Genomic DNA, 23,313 nt, shown 5'->3' with positions numbered 1-23,313 from the left:
AATCACTCATTAGTAATAAAGTAACACAGCATTGTTTTAAATGTTTTACAGATCCAAAAAATATTGTAACTGTGATCATGGACTTTCTCTGGTTCATACTACTGCAGAAAGATCAAGACTATGAAGGTATTTATTTCTGTATAATGATAACAAATTTTTGCTTTTACCTCTGAGTGTAAATTTTACGCTAAAGCAGAAGTACAAAATTTATTTGTGCCCTAAGGGATTTTATTAAACCTACTCTTGACCCTAATTAAAATCCTATGTTAGTACAAAAGTGTCTGTATTGGAGCAGTCAGTGAGAAATGACTGTTCTCTACGTTGGTAGAAAGATGGCTAAAGGATTAAGTACTGCACCAGCAAATGAAGCGTCACATTTACAGCACCTGTAACTTATCAGAATCTTGACTAACTAAAACCAAAGCATAACTGTTGAGACATTAACCTTACTTTCCAGTGTACCTTCGGTGTACTATAGATAGCATCTGAGTGTCTAACATAAAATTTCAGAAATAATGTTCTTCAGAATGTGATACGAGTAATGCAGTGACGAAAATGGTTTTGAAAGCTTCTTTTCAGATGAGCCTGTAGCGACGCTGCCGCGCGCTAATTCAAGCTCGCCGGTGTGTGTGTGTGTGTGTGTGTGTGTGTGTGGTGTGTGCGCGTGTGTCAGTGCAGTGCTGTGCGGTCGTAATTACTGTACACGACGTCTGTGTAGTTCCGCGACCAACCTCTAGAGGCGCTGTGTTTTCTAGCTTTTATATACGTTCTGTTTATTATTATTATTCGTTGTTTTTTGAGTTAATTGGTAGTTCCGTGCCTCCCGGCTTGTGTGGACGAGTACTGTTTTCTCTCCAATAACTACGGAAGTTTTCCCAGGATTAAGGATCCTTCTGTAGAGGCCAGAAGCAAATTTTGTAACTCCGATCAGTCCATACGCGCTCGCAATAAAGATATTGTTGCTGAACTGAAATTTTTTATTCTTCTGAATCACGTTAAGCAAAGGTCGGACAGCCACCAGTTTAGCTGAACCCGACAAGTGGTGATCCCGACGTGATCCAAGCAGAAACCGACGTGATTAAGAAGAAGCAGGCGTGAGCTACGTAAGTGACGAGCACATAATGACCGAACAGCAGGCCGTCTCCAGGATTGCAGTCCGTTTGCCGCCGTTCCGGCCCGACAACCCGGTACTCTGGTTCGCGCAGGCAGAGGCAAGTTTTGGCTGCGCTGGAATAACGGCCGAAGCAACTAAATTTGCGCTGATTGTGAACCAGCTCCACCAACGTTACGCAGCCGAGGTGCAGGACATAATCACAGCACCACCAGAGACTGGAGCTTATGCCAGGCTAAAATCAGAGTTGATTCGACGGGTGGCCGCGTCACAAGAGGACCGGATACGTCAGGTTCTGATACAGGAAGAAATTGGCGACAGGAAGCCTTCTCAATACCTGAAACATCTACGCAGCAAAGTTGACACCGTTACTGTGCCAGACAGTCTATTCAGAACGCTGTGGAGCAGTAGGTTGCTGCCGCAAATAAAAGCCATAATCGCCTCACAAATGGACATGCCGCTGGATGACGTGGCGCAGCTAGCAGACCGGATTCAGGACGCGATAACACCGGCTGAGGTCAGCGCAGTCGCGGCGTTGGACAACAGTTCAAACAGTACCGCGTCTGTAGCACGGGCCGACCATGATTCACTCGCGGCCAAGGTTGAGCTTTTGTGCGCCCAGGTCAGTGCGTTGCTGGCACGTGACGACGACAACAATAGAAGAAGCCGATACAGACGGCGGCGTTCGAGAAGCAGATCTTCCGGCGGTACTACCACTCCGCAAGGCGAGGTACCGTTGTGCTGGTACCACCGACGATTCGGCGATCAGGCAAGGAAGTGCACATCGCCATGCTCGCACCAAAACACCACCGGCGGTCGACAATAGGCGCAACCGACTGCCAGTTATCCTCCAAGCGCCAGTTCGTTACCGATAGGAGTTCCGGCGTAAAGTTTTTAATTGACACTGGATCAAACCTGAGTATCATACCACGAACAGCCATACATCGTTGCGGCCGCCAACTGCCTTCCGTCTGACGGCTGCCAACAATTCTTCCGTCGCAACATATGGCACACAGAGGATGGAGCTTAATCTCGGCTTACGTCGCCCATACGAGTGGAATTTTACAGTGGCTAACGTCACGGAGGCGATCGTCGTTGCTGACCTCCTGGCGCACTACCACCTGCTGCCAGATGTCGCGAACGCACGCTTGGTAGACAGCGTCACTGGCTTAGCAGTCACGGGTTTCTGTCGCAGCACCGCAACGCACAGTGCCAAGTTGGTCCATGCTACAGAGGGTGAGTACACTGAATTACTTACTGCTTAACTATCCGAACTTGACCAGGCCGCCCAGCGCTCCCAGGTTCATACCACATGACACGGTGCATCACATTCAAACGACTGATGGTCCCCCAGTAGCATGCCAACCTAGGTGTCTCGCTCCCGACCGATCGTCGATAGCGAAGGCAGAATTTGACGCCATGATTCGCGAGGGCATAATGCGGCCATCTAAGAGCTCGTGGTCCTCCGCATTACATCTTGTTCCGAAGAAGGGTGAAGCTTGGCGCCCATGCGGTGACTACCGTGCGCTTAACGCGCGAACAGTGCCGGACAGATATCCCGTTCCGTTACTGAGGGATTATAATCACGCTTTACATGGTGCCACAGTGTTCACAATTCTGGACTCCGCTAAAGCGTATACACAGATTCCGGTGGCCAATGACGACATTCCAAAGACTGCAATGATAGCGCCTTTCGGTTTATTTAAAAGCAAATTTATGACTTTAGGTTTACGCAATGCCGCTCAGACCTGGCAAAGGTTTATACAGGGTGTTACAAAAAGGTACGGCCAAACTTTCAGGAAACATTCCTCACACACAAAGAAAGAAAATATGTTATATGGACATGTGTCTGGAAACGCTTACTTTCCATGTTAGAGCTCATTTTATTACTTCTCTTCAAATCACGTTAATCATGGAATGGAAACACACAGCAACAGAACGTACCAGCGTGACTTCAAACACTTTGTTACAGGAAAAGTTCAAAATGTCCACCGTAAGCGAGGATACATGCATCCACCCTCCATCGCATGGAATCCCTGACGCGCTGATGCAGCCCTGGAGAATGGCGTATTGTATCACAGCCGTCCACAATACGAGCACGAAGAGTCTCTACATTTGGTACCGGGGTTGTGTAGACAAGAGCTTTCAAATGCCCCCATAAATGAAAGTCAAGAGGGTTGAGGTCAGGAGAGCGTGGAGGCCATGGGATTGGTCCGCCTCTACCAATCCATCGGTCACCGAATCTGTTGTTGAGAAGTGTACGAAAACTTCGACTGAAATCTGCAGGAGCTCATCATGCATGAACCACATGTTGTGTCGTACATGTAAAGGCACATGTTCTAGCAGCACACGTAGAGTATCCCGTATGAAATCATGATAACGTGCTCCATTGAGCGTAGGTGGAAGAACATGGGGCCCAATCAAGACATCACCAACAATGCCTGCCCAAACGTTCACAGAAAATTTGTGTTGATAACGTGTTTGCACAATTGCGTGCGGATTCTCGTCAGCCCACACATGTTGAGTGTGAAAATTTACAATTTGATAACGTTGGAATGAAGCCTCATCCGTAAAGAGAACATTTGCATTGAAATAAGGATTGACACATTGTTGGATGAACCATTCGCAAAAGTGTTCCCGTGGAGGCCAATCAGCTGCTGATATTGCCTGCACACGCTGTACATGGTACGGAAACAACTGGTTCTCCCGTAGACAGTGATGTGGTCAACGTTACCTTGTACAGCAGCAACTTCTCTGACGCTAACATTAGGATTATCGTCAACTGCACGAAGAATTGCCTCGTCCATTGCAGGTGTCCTCGTCGTTCTAGGCCTTCCCCAGTCGGGAGTCATAGGCTGGAATGTTCTGTGCTCCCTAAGACGCCGATCAATTGCTTCGAACGTCTTCCTGTCGGGAAACCTTCGTTCTGGAAATCTGTCTCGATACAAACTTACCGCGCCACGGCTATTGCCCCGTGCTAATCCATACATCAAATGGGCGTCTGCCAACTCCACATTTGTAAACATTGCACTGACCGCAAAACCACGTTCGTGATGAACACTAACCTGTTGATGCTACGTACTGATGTGCTTGATGCTAGTACTGTAGAGCAATGAGTCGCATGTCAACACAAGCACCGAAGTCAACATTACTTTCCTTCAATTGGGCCAACTGGCGGTGAATCGAGGAAGTACAGTACATACTGACGAAACTAAAATGATCTCTAACATGGAAATTAAGCGTTTCCGGACACATGTCCACATAACATATTTTCTTTATTTGTGTGTGAAGAATGTTTCCTGAAAGTTTGGCTGTACCTTTTTGTAACACCCTGTAGACTCAGTTCTCCAGGGGCTGCCGTTTTGTTTCGCCTACCTGGACGATGTGTTAGTGTTCTCTGCTGACCATGAACAACACCGACAACATCTGCGAGAGATTTTCGAGCGATTGGAGCGTTATGGTGTCGTCTTGAACGTGGACAAGTGTGTTTTTGGGCAGTCAGAGGTTACATTTCTTCGCCATAAGATTTCTGATGAAGGCTCTCTTCCTCTGTCCGAGAAGGTGGACGCTATCTTACAGCTACCCCGACCAGCTACGATAAAAGAATTACGTCGTTTTTTGGGGATGCTCAATTTTTATCGACGACATCTTCCCCACGCTGCGGATTTGCAGGAACCTTTGACGGCGGCATTATCAGGCCCTAAAGTAAATAGCAAGTCTCTGATACAGTGGACAGAGGACATGTGTTCTGCGTTCGAGCCAACAAAGAAGAGCATGGCCGACGCGGCGCTTCTCGCACACCCACGGCTCGACGCGCCATTAGCAATTGTCGTAGACGCGAGCCAGACGGCGATCGGAGCCGCGTTACAACAATGGTCGGACAACGCTTGGCAGCCACTGGCGTATTATTCCCACAAGCTTTCGCCTGCACAGAGAAAATGGAGCACATATGACCGTGAGCTCCTGGCGGTATATCAAGCAGTGAAATATTTCCGCCCCCAAGTGGAAGCGCGAACTTTCACGATATATACAGGCCACAAGCCACTTCACGTTCGCCTTCCGTCGGAATAGGGTCAGCTGCTGCTCCCCCCGTCAATTTCATCACCTTGAGTTCGTGGCCCAGTTTACTACCGACATTAGACATGTTTCTGGGATCGACAACATTGTTGCGGATTGCCTATCACGGATCAGCAGTGTTTCCAGTACCATAGACTTTCCTGCACTGGCACAGTCACAGAGAGAAGACGAAGAACTCCTTGCCTATGTTAAAGATACGGCTTCCGCATTGCAACTGGAACTTGTTGATGTTCTGGGGGGAGATACACAGCTAGGGCGCTGATGACCTCGATGTTGAGCGCCCATAAGCCCCAACACACACACAGATACACAGCTATACTGCGGCGTTTCTCGCGGCCGACCTCGTCCCTTTCTGACGCCGGCTTTTAGAAGACATGCCTTTGATACAGTACATGGATTGTGCCATCCAGGGGTACGCCCGACATTCCGCCTAGTATCGCAACGTTTCGTGTGGCCGGGCATACAAAAAGACTGCCGAGAGTGGGTCCGATCTTGTCTTCAGTGCCAACGCTGCAAGATTAACCGCCATGTACACGCACCGATCGGCGATTTTCCTGATACCACTGCCCGCTTTGCCCACGTTCATTTGGATGTATTCGGACCACTTCCACCTTCGAACGGACAATGATATCTGTTTACAATGATCGACCGTTTTACACGTTGGCCGGAGGCAGTGCCGGTGGATAATATCACAGCAGACACATTTGCTTCCGCTTTTGCAATGACTTGGTTGGCAAGATTTGGGTACCCACTACATATTACCACTGACCGCGGACGGTAATTTGAATCAGACCTGTTCTCACAGCTGGCCAAGTTCTGTGGTTACACCCACCATAAGACCACAAGTTATCACCCAGCAAGCAACGGAATGATCGAACGCTGGCACCGTTGTTTGAAGGCCGCGCTGATGTGCCACGAAGAAACCTGGACAAACGCACTACCAGTGGTCTTGTTAGGCTTACTGACGACTTTCAAACCAGACCTGGGGTCGTCAGCGGCAGAACTGGTTTATGGAGAAACACTGCACCTTCCTGGTGACTTAGTAGACGCTGATGCCACAGAGACAGTTGCTACTGGCCAGCCGGATTTCTTGCGACGCTTGAGGGACCATGTATCAAAGATTCGCCCTCCGAAAGCCACACGTCATGGCAAGCCGCCCACTTTCTGGCACCAGGACCTGGAACAATGTCGTCACGTCATGCTCCGCACTGAGGGCGTTAAACCGCCTCTACAAGCTCCTTATGAAGTGCTACGGCGCAGTACCCACACGATGGATATCCTAGTGAACGGCAAAACCACGACTGTTGCGTTGAATCGGGTTAAACCTGCGGATGTTTTTCCTGACACCCCACTAGCAGCACCTTGTCGTAGGCATCCACCTACTGCTGTTCCTGACACTGACGCCACATCTCCGGCGCCGGCTCTTCAACATTCGCCGTCCAACGCAGCACAACATCCGCCTCCTGACGCTGTTCCTCCTCCTCCGACGACCTGCTCTGGACGTCGGTTGCACTTTCCGGCGCGGTATCTCGACGCCGACGCTCCGCTTCCGCCCGGGGGACTGATGTAGCGAAGCTGCCGCGCGCTAATTCAAGCTCGCCGGTGTGTGTGTGTGTGTGTGTGTGTGTGTGTGTGTGTGGTGTGCGCGCGTGTTCAGTGCAGTGCTGTGTGGTCGTAATTACTGTACACGACGTCTGTGTAGTTCTGCGCCCAGCCTCTAGAGGCGCTGTGTTTTCTAGCTTTTATATACGTTCTGTTTATTATTATTATTCCTTGTTTTTTTGAGTTAATGAGTAGTTCCGTGCCTCTTGGCTTGTGTGGACGAGTACTGTTTTCTCACCAATAACTTCGGAAGTTTTCCCAGGATTGAGGATCCTTCTGTAGAGACCAGAAGCAAATTTTGTAACTCCGATGAGTCAATGCATGCCAGGCGTCGTCAGATACGCGCTCGCAATAAAGTTATTGTTGCTGAACTGAAGGCCTTTTTTCTTCTGAATCACGTTAAGCAAAGGTCGGACAGCCACGAGTTTAGCTGAACCCGACAAGAGTTTACCTTTTATTTCACAACCGAGCACTGCTTTTCCGAATAACAGTCTTCTTCTTACCTAACAAGTGCGAACTGCTACCACGTTAAGAATATTTATTGATGAAAAGTTAGATACAATGTACATTTCTCTTTACACTGTTAACGCACTCACGGCACAGAACTGACCAACGAGGGTGTAATCAACATCACCTGGTGATGGCGAAACTCATATACACTCAATGTTGAGAGCCCTCTAGACGCTTTCGATATAAATGTATCATGTTCCAATACGAACTAAAGCAAAATAAGCGTAATTCCCCCTAGCAACAGTTATTGAAGCTCTTGGACGATTGTGGAGGAAGGTAGACGAGACTAGGAAGTTAAATAGCTTTTAACTTTTTCTGATTGACAAGCAAGAGGCGTGACAGTGAGTTTATGGGATATTTACACATGATAGTTGACTGGCCCTTAAGGTGGATACGTATGTACAAGATTGCGTTGCCTATTGAAACAGAATTTATCGTCCTTTCACCGCTCGACTTTGCCGATTGTGATAAATATTATCTCTTAAGTCTGTGTTATCTCCAACGAAGATCTTTGGTTTAGCATAACAGTTTCGGCTTTTAAAGTTTGTTATCGGGGTGAGAAACGTCCTGGTTAGTATTAGTAATCATAACGTAACATTTTTTATTAATAAATCGTGATTAGTTAGTTGTATCATTGCAACAGCTTTTAAGAGTCAGTTAAGTGTAATGCCGATATTTTAAGGAGAAGTTGCCAGGTCGTTTTGAACAGGCTAGAACTGTTACCTTACGCACAGACAAAATGTTTTTTTTTTTGCTATTTGTAATTTATTGCTTGTATCCTGATCAAGTGATGTCAACATCGCCTGTATCACGAGATTTGTGTTTTGAGTGATACCGGCGCGATGACAGATTGTGTGGTGAAACTGTCATAGTATTTGACAACTGTATTGCACATTTGTTAATTATTTAATTAAACAGGGCGCGCACCAACAGCTATACCAGGTGTCGGACTAAAAGCATAAAGTTTTGTTTTTTGCGTGTGTCACATGTTATGAACTCATCTAATGTTGTTGTTGGACTGCTTTGAATGTTAGTAATAGTCAGTTTTCATAATTTTAATAGGTGGTCATATGGCTTGATATGCAAGTTACTTTGGTACAGTCAGCTAATGCTCGTGATGACTGGGTGTTGTGTGATGTCCTTAGGTTAGTTAGGTTTAAGTAGTTGTAAGTTCTAGGGGACTGATGACCATAGCTGTTAAGTCCCATAGTGCTCAGAGCCATTTGCATGCCGTTTACAGTGGGCCGGTACTGTAGTAGCTACAGTATTGTGCTTTCTGCGATGTAAGTTATTGTCCCGCGCGGCTTTAAGGACACTGAGGGAATATTTTCGTAGCTGGTGAATGGTACTAGTCTAAACTGTTTTGGAGTTATGGAAGGAACAACTTCTAACACACGCAATGAAGATCCTGACTTTTATTCGGAAGGTGACCAGGCCAACGGTATAATTGTAGTAAAACTTGTTTCTCCATTCCAAGATTTTACGTCTTCCCGCCATTTACGTTATTTTTTGCGGGCCGTGTTATAGGCCCTGTTCACTCAATTGTTTTTCTGTTATTAAAATTTTCTTACGGCTAGCAATTCCCTACATTTTCGGCCCTGCAGTAACTACCACAACACACATCAGCGTTGATTTTCAAATCGATTTACATGGAATCTGTGTAGTGTTCCCGCTCACACACATGTAGGATAATACATAACGTGAAAACCGGCTGGCTGGACAATGGATTCACTTTCTTCAGTGCAAGTGCACTAATGCGTCCTCAAAGTAGTGAACAGTGAGTACAATGGACTGGGACTGTGGATAGGTGAAGCGTGGATTGACTGTGAGGCGTGCCAAAATAGTCCATGCAAGTGCGAGTATGCCGTATCCTGCATGGTGCAATGGTTAATGGACATGTCCAATAAGGAGATTCTGAGTTTGAATCCTGGTCCAGTACACATTTTTGTTCATTGCCGCTGATTTTGTGCAATGTCCTGCTGTAGTTGACAACAGTGATCCCCTTCAAATCACATATAATGTTTCACAACTGCATATTCTATGTGGTGTCTGTTACTTCAGACATGTCTGAAAGAACAGACACTACAGATTAATACGATAATCTTTCGTACAAAGGACTGTATTTACATTGTTCAATTATACATTGCTGAAATGAAATTTTGCACAATGAACATTAGGTGCCAACTCGATAACAGTGTGACTGTACATAATAAAAGCTAATATAGAATTTCACAAGATGAGCACCTACTGACTTGAAAATAATATTGGTATGTGGAACATTACATAATGCTCGTACTTGATTACTGGCTATAGACTCAAAAGTAATATAGTGATTGTGCTCTTTCAATGCTGGCTGCCATGCCACTGACAAAGAAATGTACGCATTGAATTCTAACCTGTCACACAGTGAAGCTCACCAGTCATTTTACAATGGCTACCACAATTCAGTATTACATCACTGAGGTTGGCAACGGCCAGACGCTAAACACGATTGAACTGAAGTGGACCGAATTTTAACGACTCAGAGCTAGGGAGGCCTGGCTCTTCTTTTTGTGGACAAGCAGTATCTCTATCTGCTGGCCAGTTACGTTTTACACATTTGTTGTTATCCTGCGCATCCGAATCACCGTCTCCTTTTCCTATGTCCATTACCCCCCACCAGTCTCTAAATATGGTTCAAGGTGTGATTTTTCACAGGGACCTCATCCTTCAAACTGATGAGGAGCTTCGGGACAATCTCGGACGGCTGGGTGTTCACTTTGTTTGACATGTTCAGAAGGGTCCGAAGGACAATTGCATTGATACTGGTGCCTTTATCCTGGCCTTTGAAGGGGATACCCTCCCTGAGAAAGTAAAGATTGTGGTTTATCGACGTGACCTGAAGCCATACATCCCACCTCCTATGAGATGTTTTAAGTGCTTGCGTTTTGGACACGTCTTCCCGCTGTTCACAGGTCCCTCTCTGTGGTGACTGTGGACATCCACTCCATGAGGGGAGTTCCTGTATTCCCCCTCCTGTGTGTGTTAATTGTCATGGCAATCATTCTCCATGCTCACCAGATTGCTCAGTATATAAGAAGGAAAAGAAGATATAGGAATATAAATCCCTTGATCGTTTAACCTACACTGAGGCTTGTAAGAAGTATGCATGTCTTCACCCTGTGTCCATGCCATTTAGTTATGCTTTAGTTACATTTTCACCCCTTCCTCCCCCTTCCTTACCCCAGTCCCGAATCCCTCTCCTCCCCCCCCTCCTCCCCTCCCCTGCGGCTCCCACACCCTCTCCTCCGGGTGCCACTCTCCCTCCCCAGCCGGAGAAGTGTCCCACTTCTTCGGCGTCTTGACGGTCAAGGGTGCCCCTCCCGGGATACCCCTTCCCAGTACCTTCCAGGACAAAGGTCTGCTGCCATGTGATGACCACGAGAATCACGGTCTGTGGGCCCCCACGTCGCCTGATCTCTTTCTGTTCCCGATCTTGCTGCAGCTGCCTCTTTTATGCCGCACAGTCCTCCTCGATCTCAAACAGAAAAGAAGAAGAAACATAAACCCCGGGACAAGGAGCCACTGGTGTCACCAGAGGTCCCATCTCCAGCTTCGCAACCTGATTCTGACCTGTTGTTCATGGATGTCGCCCCCTCCTTGTCGGTGACAGGTGGTGACCCAGCGGCATGACTGGCTTTAGCCTGTTAAACCCCCATTTGAATCATCGTTCTGTGGTTATCCAATGGAATTGTAATGGATATTACCGTCACCTTCCGGAGTTGATATCCCTTATTTCTTCTTACTCTGCAGCTTGTGTGGTTCTACAGGAATCTCATTTTACTGATGATCACTCACCGACCTACTGTGGGTTCCATGTTTTCTATCGAAATCGGGTCGACCCCCTGCAGGCCTCTGGTGGCATTTGTACATTGGTCCGTACAGACATTGCTAGCACGTGGATTCATCTTCAAACTACATTGGAAGTGGTTGCTGTTTAGGGTCCACCTGGACTCTGAGCGCACGGTTTGCAATCTTTATCTCCCTCCTGACAGGACTCTTACACCTACTGCCTTAACTGCCCTTCTTCAGCAACTTCCTCCTCCCTTCCTCCTCCTTGGGGGTTTTAATGCTCATCATCCCTTGTGGGGCAGTGCATTTCCATCTAGACGAGGTCTTCTCATAGACCAGTTTCTTGTAGACCGCGACTTGTGCCTTCTTAATGATGGCTCACCTACTCATTTTAGTGCCAGTCATGGTACCTTTTCTGCCATTGATCTTTCTCTTTCTTCTTCCTCCCTCCTCCCTTCATTTCACTGGTTGCGATACAACGACCTTTGTGATATTGACCATTTCCCGTTGATTCTCTTGCTCCCTTCCTGCTCCCCGCTGGACAGGTTACCTCGTTGGTCTTTCCAATGCGCCGATTGGCCTCTCTTTGTCAGGTTGTATTGATGACATCCTACATGATGTGTCTGATGCGATTGTTCACGCTGCTAGCCTTGCTGTACCACACTCATCTGGACCATTTCGCTGCCGGCAAGTCCCGTGGTGGAGTATGGCCATTGCCATCCGTGATCGCCATCGAGCTTTGCAACACCTTAAGAGGCACCCATCTGTTGCCAACCTTATTACCTTTAAAAGCCTTCGCACTAAAGCCCATTACTTAATCAAACAGTGCAAACAGATGTGTTGGGAATGCTTTGTTTCTTCCCGCAGTTCTATTGTCCCTATGTCACGAGTATGGGCAACACTTAGCTCTCTCCAAGGTTGCCATCGGCAGTCCACCCTCCCAGGCCTTCACCTCCTGGATGGCCTTTGCATGGACCTGTTGATTCTCACAGAACATCTTGCAACCCATTTTGCGACAGCATCAGCCTCCTATCCGGCTGCTTTCCTTCACCAGAAACAGCGGGCCGAAGCTTCCGCCTTATGTTTTACCCCTTGGTCAGTCAGAATCTTACAATGAACCTTTTACTGAATGGGAACTTCTTTACGCACTTTTTTCTTCTCATGATATGGCCCAGACTCCATTCATAACCAACTGCTTCAACATCTCAGTACTCCAAAACGGCAACATCTCCGCGTGTTTAACCGTATTTGGCTCCAGGGTGACTTCCCTTCGCAGTGGAGGGGTAGCATCGTGGTTCTTGTCCTTAAGCCTGGTAAGAACCCCCTGTTTGTCGAAAGCTATCGGCCACTTAGTCTGACAAATGTTGTTTGCAAGTTACTTGAACAGATGTTATCCATACAAGTGTGGTTTCCAGCCAGTTCCTGTTCCGAGGAGGACGGTTTCCGATCGATCATTTACTTCGCTTGGAATCCGCAGTTCGGTAGGCATTTTCTCAGTGCCGCCATTTGGTTGCAGTATTTTTCGACCTTCGCAAGGCCTATGACACGGCTTGGCGCCATCACATCTTACTTCACTTCATCAGTGGGGTCTTCGGGGCCCACTCCTGATTTTTATCCACCAGTTCCTGTTCCATCGGTCATTCAGGGTTCGGGTCGGTACTATTTTTATTTCTCCATGGACCCAGGAGAATGGCATCCCACAGGGTTCTGTATTGAGCGTACTTCTTTTCCTCATTGCTATCGATGGACTTGGGGCCTCTGTTGGTCCTTTGGTCGCCATTGCTCCGTATGTGGATGATTTCTGCATTTGGGTTAGTTCCTCTTCGATGGCTTCTGCAGAGTGGCAGCTCCAGGGAGCTATACAGCGTGCCTCTGCATGGTCCCTCTCACACGGCTTTCAATTATCTTCATTAAAATCACGGGTGGTCCACTTCTGTCGCCATACTACAATCCACCCCAGTCCGGACCTCTATCTCGATGCACAATGATTACCTGTGCTCCCACATTTTCGTTTCCTGGGTCTTCTTTTTGACAACAAGCTCACTTGGCTGCCTCATCTCAGATTTCTGAAGGTAGGAAGTTTCTGTAAACTCAATGTCCTTCGCTTCCTTGCCCACACCTCTTGGAGTGCGGACCGCTCCATCCTTCTCTGCCTTTATCGGGCTTTAGTGCTGTCTCGCTTGGACTGTGGTTGTCAAGTTTATGGTTCGGCTGCTCCTTCCACACTGCACCTGCTGGATCCGGTTCACCATTGTGGTATCGGTTTGGCCAGCGGTACCTTCCCTACTAGCCCTGTTGATAGCCTCCTGGTTGAAGCTGGGATCCCTCCCTTTCTGTTCGGTGGTCCCAGCTTCTGGTTTCTTTTGCAATCACTGTCCCTTCCTCTCCCACTCATCCTTCCTATTCTATCCTGTTCCCCGACCATGGACATCACCCACCTGATTTCCGCCCTTGGGCGGGTTTACCGGTTGGGCTCCGCCTTGCGTCTCTTCGCCATGATTTGCAGCTTCCTTCTTTGTCCTGTCTTCCACACTCCCCCCCCCCCCCCCCCCCCCCCCCCCCCCCCCAGATGGTGTTCCGTTGTTTCTTCCACCAAGTCTTATGGGAGTTTCGGGATGCTGTTGTTTCTTACACCGATGGCTCTAAATCTGCTGGTCGTGTGGGATATGCCTTCACGTCCTCTGTTGGCACGGAAAATCGTCTCCTACATGTGGGGTGTTTACTGCAGAATTGATGGCAATTGCCCAGGCACTTACCTTTATTAAACAATCCCAACACAACCGCGTTCTGTTATGTACGGACTCAATGAGTGGCCTTCTGGCCATTGACCGGTATTTTTCCCGCCATCCCTTGGTCTCAGCCATCCATGACCATCTTGCTGATCTTCACCGTGCTGCTTGTTCCCTCGACTTCCTTTGGGCCCCTGGCCATGTGGGTGTCCCAGGTAATAAGCTTGCTGATCGTTTGGCTGGGGGAGCAGTCACTTACCCCCGTTCTCTGCAACCCCTCCTGCAGCGGATTTACAGCTTCACATCAAATCCCACTTCGCACAATCGTAGGCCAACTCTTGGGAGGCTACCTCCCTGTCTAATAAACTTCGTGCGATTAAGGTGACACCTGTCCCGTGGCGTTCTTCCTTCCACCTCTCCCGAAAGGCTTCAACCATCCTGTGTCGTCTCCGCATTGGCCATACCAGGTTGACCCATGGTTTTCTTTTGTGTAATGAGCCACCCCCATTTTGTGGTTGTGGAGCCTTCCAGTCAGCAGCCCTTCATTTTGGTGGAATGCCCCCTTCTTTTGTTTCTGCATACTAAGTACCGACTTCCCCGCACTTTACCTTTAATGTTGGCTGACAATTTCTGGATGGCCGAACTGGTTCTCAGTTTCCTCCGTGAAAGTGGTTTTTATTCTGTTTTAAGGTTTTTAAACTCACTCTGGTGTTAAGGCAGATCGGTGAGAGTTGGGGTGTCTCCCACTGTAAGCTGTGTTAGGAGATTTCCGACTCCCGTCCCTTTTACTCTGTTTTTATCACTTTTTAAAATTGGTTAGTCTCCTTTTCCTCATACGCACCTCTACATTCTAGCGTTTGAACACTTTTAAATAGCAGATGGTCGTGCTTCTACTGCTTCAGAGGTGGGATATTTCCTGCCTCGAGCATAGCCTTGGGGTTGCTCTCTTGCTGACTTCTCTCATTTTGTTTTTACCATTGATGACACGACTGCACTTTTATGTTTTTTAGCCTTTTCCCTTTTATTGTTGTGACTTTTCTGAGATGTCAAACTGTCTGAATGGACCACATTTGAAACAAGGGACTGATGACTTTGCTGTTTGGTCCCTTCAACCCCAATCAACCAACCAACCTACCTTTTCCCACCCATGGCAATTCACCTCCTGCATTGGTGGCCCAGGTCAGGGCTTCCATTTGCAGTTCGTGTCCGTTCCCTTCTTTCTGAACTGGAGTTCTTGCCTTTACCACCTATACACCTCCATGGTGTACACCTGGGCCGCGGCTTCGCCTGGACCTCTCACATGACCCTACAGACTCAGTTAACCACGCAGCTCGCCACTGCCACTTCCTCTCGATTCTTGAGATGTACCGTGGCACGAAATGGTTTACACTGACAACTTGATGGCTGATGCTCACAACGGCTTCATGTATGTCCATGGAGGACATACTGAATAGCATTCCTTGCCCTATGGCTGCAGTGTTTTCACTGCCGAGCTGGTGGCCATATCTCGTATTCTTGAGAACATATGTTCATGCCCTGGGGAGTTGTCTCTTCTGTGTACTGACTCCTTGAGCGGCCTACAAGCTATTGACAAGTGCTACCCTTGTCGTCCTTTGGTACCGACCATCCAAGAGTCCATCTGTGCCCTGGAACGGTCCAGTTGTTCAGTGGTGTTTCTCTGGACCCCAGGTCACGTCAGAATCCCAAACAACGAACTTGCTGACAGGCTGGCCAAACAGGCTGTGCGGAAATCGCTTATGGAGATTGGCTTCTCTGCAACTGACCTGCATTCAGTACTACGCCACGAGGTTTTGCGGCTTTGGGAGACGAAATGGCATAACCTCAGCACGCACAACAAACTGCGTACCATTAAGGAGACTATGAATGTGTGGCAGTCCTCCATGCGGGTCTCTTGCAGGGACTCTGTGGTTCACTGCTGGCTCGCTGAGCTGTGCTCCTTAGGCTGCCCTGCGATGGACTCTTCAGTTACCGGTCTCGTTGCCATTAATTTTAGCTGACAACGCCTCATCGGCTAATTTAGTTTTATGTTTTATATGTGATGGTGGATTTTTATCATTCTATATAAGTTTTAGCGCATGTCCTTTGTCCCTTTGTGTTCTCCATTCTAATGCTTGTAGGGTGGATGTTTTAATGTGTCACAGAGTGGCTGGCTTTTCCTTTTTATTCTCGTGCTTGGCCAGCCACGGTCATCTGCTCACTTGTTTTTACCCCTTCTACCTGTTTCTTGCTTCTCTCTGTGGTTTTCTTTTCCTGTTTTGTCCATAGTAGTGTATTTGTCCTTCTGTCGTTCTTCTGGATTTTCCTTTCTGTTATTTTGCTGTATATCTCCTTTCTTTTCTTCTTTCCGTTGTGTAATTATTTTACCGGGAACAAGGGATCAATGACCTCGCAGTTTGGTCTCCCGCCCCCCCCCCCCCCCCCCCTCCTCCCTTTTAAAACCAACCAACCAATCTCTTTTTTACACCTGTAATGCAGAAGTCTGTTTCTTTAGAAGTTTCTCCACAGTGACTGTATTCTATGGAGGTTCCCTTCCATTATGAACTGTTCTACTGGGTACGTATCTATCCAGTGGGTGGTCAGCTATTCGTTAAACTTGAGCCAGAGTTCCTCTACATGCTCCCACCCTGTGCTGAAGGTTTCAAGTTCCTCTTTGAGATATTACATTACTGAATTTTTTGTATAGTTTACTGAACATATATGTCTTTCTGCTTGTTCTAGTTGCCCTTTGTACTCTGGTAATTGTTGTTGCGACAACTGCATCATGGTCACTGATACCAGTTTCAATGTGGACTTCCATAAAGAAGTCAGGTCTGTTTGTTGCCATTGGATCCAGTACATTTCCATTATGAGTGGGGTTCCTAACTACATGTTCTAGCAAGTTTTCAGAGAAGGCATTTAGTAAAGTTTCACAGGATGTCTTATCATTACCACCACTAACAACTGTAATTTTCCCAATTGATTATTGGGTGATTAAAGTCTCCACTGATGGTTATAGTGTGACTAGAGGACTGACATACGAGGGAACAGAGGTTTTCTCTAAAGTTTTTGTTTAGATCAGGAGATGTGTCTGGTGGGCAATAGAAGGATCAGATTACCATTTTATGCCCACCCCTGATAGTGAGTCTTGTTCAGACAGTCTCACATGTAGCTTCAATTTCTGTCTCAGTGGATTTGACTTTCTTATCTATTGTGACAAATACACCACCTCCATTTCCCATTAGCTTATCCTTTCTCTATGCAACCAATTTCCCCAAAAATCTCATTGCTTTCTGTATCTAGTATTATGTGAGCTTCACTGCTTTTCATAAGTGCTTCAAACTCTGGCACTTTGTTGTGAATGCTTCAGCAGTTTACCATTAGGAATTTAATACACTCACCTGTGTGAGGCACTTCTTTTAATCTTTCACTGATACTTCCGGGTTTCCTACAGCTATTGTTACCTGGATTTGATGGAGAGTCAGCTAATCTAAAAATCTCTTATGTGCAGCTACCTGAGTAGCAACCTCTGACATGTAGTGCTCACATGACCTATTTAAGGGGACCCTCCAGTTTTCAACACTATGGCACAAGTCCAGGAAGTTGCAGCCTAGCCTGTCACGGAACTTTTAAATACTCTGATTCAGTCTTTCCCCTTGACTCAGAACCTAAGGGTCACGATCAGTTCTGGGGACAATGCTGCAAATTGTGAGTTTCATTGGAACTCAATGTGCAAGGCTGGTCTTCTCAACCTTCTCTGCCAGACGCTGGAAAGACCCAAGAATGACCTAGAAGCTCAGACGACAGGCAGCATTTGTTCCAACATGTGTCACAATCTGCAGTTGGTTGCACCATGCTCCCTCAATGGCTGCAGGAAAAGCCTCTTCAACATGTTGAATGAGGCCCCCAGGCATACAGACTAGTGCACCTAGTGTCCTTTCCTGTCCCTTGCTGCCATTTCTCTAAGGGTTAAGATCATTTGCCATATGTTTGAACTGCTAACAGTTAATAGACCCTATCTTTTTCTTTTGTTTGCCTTCTCTTACCACTGGACAAAAAAGGTTTCTCCAAAAATGGATGAAGTGAGTCCCACTGGCTCAGTTTCAGTGAAAGACAGCACCTTGAACATATTGGTTAGAGGGTTTGGTGTAATACCATGAGTACTACCTGGTCCTTGTGCACACTGTATAGGATGCCTAGATCTGTGATTGAACCACCGCTCTTAGTTAACTGGTTGAGTAATGACAGATCCCATACTTCCTGCAGAGGAGACAAGATCCATAGAAGATGATAGTACTTGAGGGACATTTGGTACTGGTGCAACAGGTGTCAGCATGATTCTCAGGAGCTCTTGGAACACCCCGATTCTCAGCAGCTGCCAATCATTTGACAGTAGTTGGGGTAATTTCCAGCTTCTTATGAATGTCAATCCACTCATCTCGTGTTAAAGAATGGCATTCAAAGTGTATCTGCATTTTGGATGGTTTGGTATTACAGGATAGTGAATAAATAACTTCAAACTTGTTGTTGTGGTCTTCAGTCCTGAGACTGGTTTGATGCAGCTCTCCATGCTACTCTATCCTGTGCAAGCTTCTTCATCTCCCAGTATCTACTGCAACCTTCATCCTTCTGAATCTGCTTAGTGTATTCATCTCTTGGTCTCCCTCTACGATTTTTACCCTCCACACTGCCCTCCAAAGCTAAATTTGTGATCCCTTGATGCCTCAAAACATGTCCTACCAACCGATCCCTTCTTCTAGTCAAGTTGTGCCACAAACTTCTCTTCTCCCCAATCCTATTCAATACCTCCTCATTAGTTACGTGATCTACCCACCTTATCTTCAGCATTCTTCTGTAGCACCACATTTCGAAAGCTTCTATTCTCTTCTTGTCCAAACTAGTTATCGTCCATGTTTCACTTCCATACATGGCTACACTCCATACAAATACTTTCAGAAACGACTTCCTGACACTTAAATCTATACTCGATGTTAACAAAGTCCTCTTCTTGAGAAACGTTTTCCTTGCCATTGCCAGTCTACATTTTATATCCTCTCTACTTCGACCATTATCGGTTCTTTTACTCCCTAAATAGCAAAACTCCTTTACTACTTTAAGTGTCTCATTTCCTAATCTAATTCCCTCAGCACCACCCGACTTAATTTGACTACATTCCATTATCCTCGTTTTGCTTTTGTTGATGTTCATCTTATATCCTCCTTTCAAGACACTGTCCATTCCGTTCAACTGCTCTTCCAAGTCCTTTGCTGTCTCTGACAGAATTACAATGTCATCGGCAAATCTCAAAGTTTTTACTTCTTCTCCATGAATTTTAATACCTATTCCGAATTTTTCTTTTGTTTCCTTTACTGCTTGCTCAATATACAGATTGAATAACATCTACAACCCTGTCTTACTCCTTTCCCAACCACTGCTTCCCTTTCATGCTCCTCGACTCTTATAACTGCCATCTGGTTTCTGTACAAACTGTAAATAGCCTTTCGCTCCCTGTATTTTACCCCTGCCACCTTCAGAATTTGAAAGAGAGTATTCCAGTTAACATTGTCAAAAGCTTTCTCTAAGTCTACAAATGCTAGAAATGTAGGTTTGCCTTTTCTTAATCTTTCTTCTAAGATAAGTCGTAAGGTCAGTATTGCCTCACGTGTTCCAACATTTCTACGGAATCCAAACTGATCTTCCCCGAGGTCGGCTTCTACCAGTTTTTCCATTCGTCTGTAAAGAATTCGCGTTAGTATTTTGCAGCTGTGACTTATTAAACTGATAGTTCGGTAATTTTCACATCTGTCAACACCTGCTTTCTTTGGGATTGAAATTATTATATTCTTCTTGAAGTCTGAGGGTATTTCGCCTGTCTCATACATCGTGCTCACCAGATGGTAGAGTTTTGTAATGACTGGCTCTCCCGAGGCCATCAGTAGTTCAAATGGAATGTTGTCTACTCCCGGGGCCTTGTTTCGACTCAGGTCTTTCAGTGCTCTGCCAAACTCTTCACGCAGTATCTTATCTCCCATTTCGTCTTCATCTACATCCTCTTCCATTTCCATAATATTGTCCTCAAGTACATCGCCCTTGTATAAACCCTCTATATACTCCTTCCACCTTTCTGCCTTCCCTTCTTTGCTTAGAACTGGGTTTCCATCTGAGCTCTTGATATTCATACATGTGGTTCTCTTCTCTCCAAAGGTCTCTTTAATTTTCCTGTAGGCAGTATCTATCTTACCCCTAGTGAGACAAGCCTCTACATCCTTACATTTGTCCTCTAGCCATCCCTGCTTAGCCATTTTGCACTTCCTGTCAATATCATTTTTGAGACGTTTGTATTCCTTTTTGCCTGCTTCATTTACTGCATTTTTATATTTTCTCCTTTCATCAATTAAATTCAATATTTCTTCTGTTACCCAAGGATTTCTATTAGCCCTCGTCTTTTTACCTACTTGATCCTCTGCTGCCTTCACTACTTCATCCCTCAGAGCTTCCCATTCTTCTTCTACTGTATTTCTTTCCCCCATTCCTGTCAATTGTTCCCTAATGCTCTCCCTGAAACTCTCTACAACCTCTGGTTCTTTCAGTTTATCCAGGTCCCATCTCCTTAAATTCCCACCTTTTTGCAGTTTCTTCAGTTTCAATCTGCAGTTCATAACCAATAGATTGTGGTCAGAATCCACATCTGCCCCAGGAAATGTCTTACAATTTAAAACCTGGTTCCTAAATCTCTGTCTTACCATTATATAATCTATCTGATACCTTTTAGTATCTCCAGGATTCTTCCAGGTATACAACCTTCTTTTATGATTCTTGAACCAAGTGTTGGCTATGATTAAACTTAGCCAGGTGATTATCTTTTATGTCTGCTGAACTAAAAAAAGGAATTATTAAGGCAACAGAAAAACCTGAAGTAAAAGTTGCTGATTCCCTGAAACTTTTTGAGGTGAACTGTAGTAGTTAGCAAACTTGGGAATAGAGTTAATTTATGATAAATGTAGATAATATATACTTATCTTTAAGGGAAAAATAGATGTAACACAATATGTTAGAATATCTGCTAGAGTAACTAAATCACAAACGAACATTTACTGTGAGATTATGCACAGGACAATGGTAACTTCCAAAAATTATGAAAAACGCACATTTATTTGCACTGATCTAAAATGAAATTTGGAGTGATACAGTCTTTGCCAGTAAATGTGAATCAAAAATGCTGCCTTGCTGCAATATGAGTTATCCAAGAGCATTTGTACCGGTAACTTACAAAAATATAGTATTGTAAGCCTCAGAAATTTTCAAAAGTGACGTATTTCTCACGTAATCATACGATGAAACTAGAGGAAGATGGTTTTCAACAAGGACAGGTATACTGTTCTCAAAAATTTTAAAAGGGCACAAGTGTAAGCCTACAATTGGCGATAACAGTATGAGTTTATTGTGGCACTCGCGAATGTTTGTGATTTCACAGTATGTCACAATACAAACAAGTACTGATAGTGAAAGATTATGCAGAAGCAATGTGAACAGTAAAATATGTGAATCTAGAACTTCAGATTGGCACATAAATCTTGCAAACACGGTCTTGCAAAAAGGAAAATTCCAAAGTCTGCTTTTACATTTAAGGAAATGTGCGAATTGCACCGACTTTTTACTTAGCTGTTTCCATGCCCACTTCTACTCTGGCCTGCTGAAGAACAACACTGCAGCATGAATTTATCTGTCAAAATCTAGAAAATCGTGCAGCACCAACAAAGCATGTCTTCTGCGTGTTGCAGCTAACAATGCTTCGGGTGTTGCTGGTACCCTGTCACGCATAGTGCCTCTGGGCTCCCCTTGCTCTCACTGCTCCCCACCTGTTCTTTACCCTTCCTGTCATCCCTGACATTGCTTATACCTATTTGTTTTCCCGTTTTACTTTGCCTTTGCCATTGACTGGACTATGCTGTTGGCGTTGTTCTTCCCTTAGTTTCTGCCACCTTGGATCCTGGGACCAATGCCATCGCCGTTTGGCCCCTCCCCAGCCAACCAATTGAGTACTGCTAGTGTGTTTTATATTCCCACCAGGTTGAATTAAAGGAAGACCGTGAAGCAATTCAGAGGTGGGCTGCTAGATTTGTTACCAGTAGGTTCAGTCAACACTCTGATGTTACAGAGATGCTTCAGGAACCTGGACAGGAATCTCTGGAGGGAAGATGACTTCTTTTTGAGGAACACCAGTGAGAAAATTTAGTGAACCAGCCTTCGAAGCTGACTGCAGGGTGATTCTAGTGGTTCCAACCTATATTTTGTGTAACATCCATAAAGGTAAGAGAAATTAGGGCTTACACGGAGGCATATAGATAGTCTTCGTTTCCTTGCTCTATCTGTGAGTGGAGCATGAAAGAAAAGTCTAGTAATGGTACAAGTTACCCTCATGTTGACAGAATTGCTAAGAAATGGCCGACACCTCATTGCCACTGTCAGTGGATCCATTGGTCTTCAGTCTCATCATTTAAGCACACAATAGCCATCAGCATGTCTTGAGTTCCCCTTAAACACCACCACCCAGCCAAATTCGATAGAATTTCATTGCCTGTTCTAGGGTTACCTGATACTTCCATCAGTTTAAATGCAATCAAATCCTACAAGAGACCTCTCTCGTCTTGGTGACTTCCATTATCTTCTCTGTAGCTGTTTGTTCTTCCTTCAAAATATTTTGTTTCTCATGCAGACCTCTCTGCCGATGATTTTCTTTGTGTCTAAAATATTCCTCCTAACTCTGCCATTTTGCTTAGTGCTTCTTTTCTGTGATTATTGGTTTTAATTTAAATAAGTAAATAAATATTTTCAATATTTGACATGGAAACATTTCTGATAGCTAAAGGAAATAGTTAATCTAAATCTCGATTAACTCTGGCTTTTATCATGTTCCTAGAAATGCATTTTTGTCCTACTGTCATTTTGTTTGTTCCTTTACAGTGCTATTGCTACTTGATTAAGGCACTGGATTTAATGTTGACTCTGTGCCAATGGTTTGGTTTGCTGCTGCTGCTGCTGCTGCTGCTGCTACTACTACTACTACTACTACTACTACTACTACTACTACTACTACTACTGCGAGAAAACCTCTTCAGATTCTTTATAGAAAAACTGCAGTTTCCTGCAGCCTTGACATGTCTCATGTTTGCTTATAGCTGCAGGTAACGAGTGATGAAGTCTTATTTTAATTTTTGGATCCACAAACTTGTAAATGTTCTGCACTTTCAAGAAGTTTTGTGGTTTGTACAGGACGAATGTTTTCCAGTGACTTGAATTGCAAAAATGATTTCTTGTAAGGTAACTTGTAACTGCAGCCCCAGTTGACAACATAGTTCTATTTTATGTTAACCAATAATGCGTCAGTTGTTTTAGTAGGACTTTCCTCACATCTTGCAACTCTTAATTGCAAATTCTGTAAATACTGCTTAACTC

General features: G+C 45.5%; 1 protein-coding gene across 3 annotated transcripts in view; it reads left to right on the top strand.

The window, feature by feature from the left end:
- Nucleotides 1–7,762: 7,762 nt before the first annotated feature.
- LOC126175666 (RISC-loading complex subunit tarbp2) overlaps nucleotides 7,763–23,313 on the top strand; it is a 130,382-nt gene continuing 114,831 nt past the window's right edge. For 2 of the 3 annotated variants that reach the window (XM_049922579.1, XM_049922577.1), the window contains exon 1: nucleotides 7,763–7,870. The gene's annotated coding sequence lies outside the window, so the exon portion shown is untranslated. Of the gene's footprint in view, nucleotides 7,871–22,821; nucleotides 23,043–23,313 lie in introns of those variants that run through there. The other variant, XM_049922578.1, reaches the window with a different exon arrangement.

Source organism: Schistocerca cancellata, chromosome 3, assembly GCF_023864275.1.
Source record: "Schistocerca cancellata isolate TAMUIC-IGC-003103 chromosome 3, iqSchCanc2.1, whole genome shotgun sequence".
NCBI lineage: Eukaryota > Metazoa > Arthropoda > Insecta > Orthoptera > Acrididae > Schistocerca > Schistocerca cancellata.
The sequence above is the reverse complement of the archived record's forward strand: the minus strand, read 5'-3'. Positions and strand labels throughout refer to the sequence as shown.